Here is a 6,290-nt window from a genome sequence, read left to right on the forward strand (position 1 = left end):
AATATTTTAAAAGTAAATAATTAGTTCCCAGCCTTTTAAAAATGATCAAAATTAGTTTTGTGGCTTGGTTTAGGATCTTAGCTTCATATAACATGGATTTATTTTCATCATTTGTCTTCTCTTTCCTTCCCAAGCTCCATCTAAATTATCAGGACTATTTTCTCATTAAGATGAGTTTTGTTATGCATATTAAAAGATACAAAAATATTAATAGATTAAGATAATACAAAATTTTTTGTCCCCCCCATTCACAATACAGACCAGGCAAAGGGCCTGGTTTGAGGTGTATATGGGGAGCATTTACTGTACCTCCTCTTTCTATATAGTCAGTGTAAAGAACACTGCCTGTGATAAGCATTAGGAGGCCTTATCTCATTCCCATCACCAATATCCCAAGTGTTCTTCCTCCTCAGCCCACACTGGCCTGTGCTCTAGACAGGCTTTCTACAAATAATAATACAAATAATGTTTATCCTGTTTTATTATAAATTTTGTTAAAGATAGCAATATAATATAGAAGATTAGTATTCAGGTGCTAGGGTAAGATAACTTTGAATTTGAACACTGAATACTTTTAATACATGCTATCATTATTACTGGAACACTTTGAGTCCCAGTTTCCTCATATGCTAAATGGGAACACTTAGGTTTTGTACTAGTTGCAAAAAAAGCAGATACACACATATTAGAAAATAATCCTAGTTGATTATATATAGACTTCCTCTTGAGAAATATTGATCACTCTGGTGCAGGAGAAGATTTAGGTTTAAGATGTAGACTATGCTTTGCTTCTTAATATCTGGTCCCTTAGTAACTCTTACATCCTTGCTAATCAAGGAGCAGCAGTCTTACTGAACTGGCTGTGACTTTAAAGAACTTGTGGTTATTAAATCCTCCACACTGGTTAGTGGGTAGCATTTGGTAATTATTCTTCCCCCAATTTTTAAAAATAATTTAACATATTGAAATTTAGTGCAATTCATGTCTAAATGCTATTTAGATACAGAACATGTAATTTTTAAATGTATGAAAGTAAACATTTCTTTAAAAATTTTTTAAAGAAAGGGACTTCCCTCTATAATATCCCCAATACTTAATGTGTCTATGTAGGGGGAAAAAGAAAAAAACACACAAAATAATCATCTTTCCACACATTTATTTATTGATTGATCAATTTTTTTGACATCTTTATTTTGGTGTAGATATTGAAGTTGATATCTCCAATTTTATTTTATTTTATTTCATTTTATTTCATCTTCTCTTTCTCTTTCTTTTTGCACTCCGGCATGATTTGATTTCAGAACCGAGACTATTATGTGGTGCTTGTCTTTATTGCTGTAGTGCTCACTGGATATTTAATTTGATATTTCTTTCTATATTGTTGTGGTGTTTCAATTACCTTTATCATGTCCTTCCTCAAACTGAGGTTGAAAGCCTCTAGAAGATCTGTGCACATTTTCAAAGTATTTGACTTCTTTTTTTTTATTTATTTTTTATTTTTTATTATTTTGTACCCCATTTTATTGCTTTTCTTTCCTTCAAACAAAACCACATAACTCGATTTATCTAGCTCTGCCTCTTAAATAGAGGGGGAAACAAGGGAAGGTACCAAGACCAAACAGATATATGACCACTAATAGTAAGCTAGACAAAGAGGGGTCCACCTACTCTAGCAGCCTGGGGAGTGATGGTGGGGTATATGAGTTGCAGAAAGGGAACTGGGATGGGGAGGACAAATTTGGTGATGGGTATTCCCCTGATTCAATGTTAATATGTACCTAAAATACTACTGTGAAAGATATGTAAGCCATTATGATCACAATAAAAATTTTTAAAAAGTATGAAAATAAAAATTTCCAAATATATTAACATAGCTAAATAAAATACCTGTATTACAAATTGGGAAATATAGATATTTGCCTAATTGACTATTACTGTCCTTTAAGAAAAAGCATAGATCTTAAATTTTTACATGGTATGTGGGGGAATTAGTTCCAAAGCCAACGACAACAGAATCGAAACCCAATCTACAACAAGCTAGGCACAGAGGGGACCACTTATACTAGCAGCCAGCGAGTCAAAGGAGGGGGATATGGGATGCATGCTGGGAACAGGGATGGAGAGAGGACAACACTGGTATGAGAATTCCCCTGATTCAATGGCACTATATACCTAAAATATTACTGTGAAAGATTTGTAATCCACTTTGTTCAAAATAAAAATTATTTAATTAAAAAAAAAAGAATTAGTTCCAACTATCAACTGATCATTCTGGACAAAACTGGATGCTGAAAGGGAACACAGTGATAGGTATAGTACTTCTTAATAAGCAGTATTGCAAACCACGGTGTCAAAAAAGAAAAAAAAAAAGTAAAATGCCTGCCTCAGAGGCAGGTGTGGTTGGTGGATGAGAGGGAAACTGGGGACATTGGTGGCAGGAAAAGTATACTGGTGAAAAGTAGTGTACAAAGTATGACCGAAACTCAACCACGAACATCTTTGTAACCACAGTGCTTAAATTTTGTATATATATAGATATATATCTATATATATATATTTTATATATATAAAAATTTTATTCATGTGTGTATGGAGTATTCCCTCAGGGTTATCTCTAGCAAAAGGAGTATTATTCCTTTTACTTATAAATCCTAATATTTTCTTAATGGGAATGTATTGCTAGTAAATAAAATAAAAAAAATTTAGTGACAAGTGATCAGATAAAAGCCCTGGTCATTATTTAAAAATAAAAGGCTTAAATCCTTTATATTTAGCCAAAGATGTTTGAATATTGGGTAGATAGTGTACATTACATGAACATTAAATGTTGTTTACAGATTTTGAGAATATTCTATTTAAGGTGACATAATGCAACACTAAACTTGAGCTTTTCTTTTAAATAAATTTTTATTGTGACCAAAGTGGATTACAAATTTTTCACAGACTTATTTATGGTACATAGTGACAATGAATGAGGTGCATTCCCACCACCAGTGTTGTCCTTCCTCCACCCCTGTTCCCAGCATGTATCCCATATCTCCCTACTTTACCCCACAGAAAACTACTGTATCTGGTCTCCACTTTACAGCTTGTTGTAGATTGGGTATCTATTCTGTTGTCATTGGAGATAAAAAGGATAAGAAAAAGGGAAGAAAAATTTTGGTAGCAACTACCAAAAAAAGAAAGAGAAAAATAAAGAAAAAAGAAAGAGGGAAGAAAAAAAGAGAGAAGAAAATAAACTTGAGCTTTTAAAATTATATATTGAATTGATATATATTTGTTTGACATTCTAAATGTTTTCAAGTTATGTTACCTATAATTTAGGTAGATAATAAACAGAATTAATTGCATATATGTCCACGCACATCATTAGAAGACGTCCGCCAATGATGCTTATATTATAGCCTAACATGTCAATTCTTATTCAAACCTAGATTTAATTTTTTGTTAAAACACTATAATTTATCAACTTATTTATAATACAGTTATTTTCAGGTATTAAATGTTCAAACACCAATCCTACCACTGGTGACATTCCTTTTACCAGTGTCCTCAATTTCCCATTCGCCATCTTAGCCTGTTTCTTTGCAGGCACAAACAAATTTATTTCATAATGTTTGTTACAACACAAAGGCAAAAAAATGATCAAAACTTAGATCTAGGGCCAGAGTGATGGCATTAGTGGTAGGGCATTTGCTTTGCAACCTCATCTAGGACAAATCACGGTTTGATCCCCTGCATCCTATATGGTCCCCCAAGTGCATAGCTAGGACTAACCCCGGAGCATCACAGGGTGTGGCCTAAAAAAGCAAAACAAACAAAAACAAAAACAATAAACCAAAACAAATAAACAAAATCACTTAAATCCAGGGTAAATTTGAAGTAATTATTATATATTTCCATAATATTACTAAAGTTACTAAAGTTAGTGTATAAAGATTTACTGGGATGTAGTTGGTGCTAGTTGAGTCTTCATTGTTACTGTTGAGATTCACTGAGTCATACCTAAATGTTTGTTTGGTTTTTGAGGGCACCCTACTGTTCTCTCAAGGCATACTCTTGGATCTGGATCTGATCTGTAGAGATCTCTCTTAACAATACTCAGGAGGAAAAAAAAATATACTCAGGAGACCATATACAGTGCTGGAATCAAGTTGGGTCATCTGCCTGCAAGAAAAGTGCTTTGCCAGCTGAACTATTTCTTCAGCCCCATAACCTAGATGGTTTTTTTTTTTTTACTAATACCTCTGCATTTTATTTCAGACTCAAAAATAATATGCCCTATAAAATTTTTGGAGTCTTTATAGCCATGCTGAGGTGGAGACACTGGCTGGGAAAAAGCAAGGGTTTTGAAATAGGAGTTAAAAATATCCTGCACACAAGGGACTAGAATCGGGTCCCATACAGAATGTGACTCATTGTTATTAGTTGTTGTGACCAAAATAATGTGTAAACTCATTTATGATTTAAACAAAGTGGGAATGTGTTTCAAAATTTAGTGTCCATTGCTCATTATGGGTATGTTTACATATCTTCTTGGGCAATGCACTAAAAAACCAAGAGTCAGTCTTTCGGAATCTGCTTTTCTTTTCTTTTCTTTTCTTTTCTTTTTTTTTTTTTTTTCGGAATCTGCTTTTCTTTGGTGCAGGAGTTTTAGGAAAAAGGATAGAAAGCTGGATACATATGGCTGGTTTTATCCTTCCTTGAGATTTTTGCACTGTCTTTAGCATCTTCGCTTCATTGCCCACACGTCACCTGTGCTTAGTCATGAGGTGATATATCCACTTCCATTCCAAAAACATTGATATAAGTCTCCCTGCTTCCATTTTTAAATAAATCTTAGTGAAGCAATATAACATTCCAGGTCAGTCCTGTAGAGCTGTTCTGGCCTCTTTGGAGCGGCTGCTGCAGAGCTAGAAACTTGCTGGCACAATATTGCAAAGTGACTCTGTGGGGGCTGGACGACTTCCAGCCAGCAATGAACCACGGCCAAGAAACGCCAATATGGATAATGCAAACAAGAGAGATTTGGGGCACGTTTCGATTTAACCATCTGATTTAATTGACAGAATAAATGCACCTGTCAACGGGTAATATTCTTGTGATTAGTTTTGGCTGCGATGATGAGATGATGTTAAAAGAATGTCAGAACAACCTGTCCTGGGACTCTTATAGGCAGTTTTGAGTGAAGGAAGGTCAGTTTTTAGCTAGTTCAAAGAAGCAGATTATGCTCTTGTAATGTGAGGGCATTTTATGAAGACAGCGAACATTTTATTTGACATTTTTCCCTCTGTGCATACCCTTCACCACAAATCAGGCCAAGTAGGGGATAGAGGCCCAGAGAAGTAATTGGCATTTGAATCAGTCTCTAAGGCTAGTAAGGACAGTCCTCATTTGGAAATGGAAAGCTCTAGATATTAAGCTGGAGACTGCACCTGACTGTTTTTGTCTTTCTTCAAATGGTAGTTATTTTGCTACCTGTTAGAAAGCAATTTAGAAATTCATTGGGGGTAAAAATGAAAGAGGCCTTTCAAAGAAAACCTGTTTTCATCAGAGAAAATATTGTAAGTTATGAACTTAAAATAGGATTTTAATAGCCAGTCATTATTTTAGTAACACTTTGTAATCTAGATCCAATATCTTCCTCAGAAATTTTGCCTCCAACATTATTTATAAATATGAATTAATAACTTATAAAATATTTCAGTGAAACTGGAAATACCCAATCTGCTTCTCCTCATCACTACTGACCATTTTTTCCTTTTCTGAAACTTCCAATATCTGTACATTTTCTGACATATTTCTTGTTGATTTTCTCCTCTGCACCTCAGGTTTTATCCTAACTCATAAATATAACCACGTCCAATTTTGCCCCCACATGGCTTCTGTTGAACTCTCCCAACATGCGTTTCTATGGTGTTCCTCAGAAACTCCTCACAGATTCCTCCTAAATTTACCTTCTAGAACAAATATTATGCTAAATTTCTGTCCACTTAATCAGGAGGGTGCATCGCGGAATGAATGTATTTTTCTGACTTTTTTAATTTCTGTTTTAACCATTATTTCTGTTAAGCCCTCAGTCTGAAACCATAAAGCTCAATTATATGAATTAGAAACTTCTTTAATGAACAAAACTAAAGGTATATTTTATGTAATATGCATATAAAGGTTCTTCTTAATTCCACTCATTAAAAGCTTAATAATCATCCTAGGATTGGCAGCTTCTGTCCCAAATGTCTGTATTTTCCCTTTTATTTCTTCTTAGTCCTTTATTTCTTCAATAGTCCTCT

The 6,290-nt window shown here is 34.2% G+C and overlaps 1 non-coding gene across 1 annotated transcript; it reads right to left on the bottom strand.

Moving 5' to 3' along the window:
- Positions 1 to 233: 233 nt before the first annotated feature.
- LOC126025438 (small nucleolar RNA SNORA51) lies at positions 234 to 367 on the bottom strand. The gene has a single exon (XR_007501443.1). It is a non-coding gene; the product is annotated as a small nucleolar RNA SNORA51 (small nucleolar RNA).
- Between the last annotated feature and the right edge of the window lie 5,923 nt (positions 368 to 6,290).

The sequence above is a fragment of the Suncus etruscus genome, chromosome 12 (assembly GCF_024139225.1).
Source record: "Suncus etruscus isolate mSunEtr1 chromosome 12, mSunEtr1.pri.cur, whole genome shotgun sequence".
NCBI lineage: Eukaryota > Metazoa > Chordata > Mammalia > Eulipotyphla > Soricidae > Suncus > Suncus etruscus.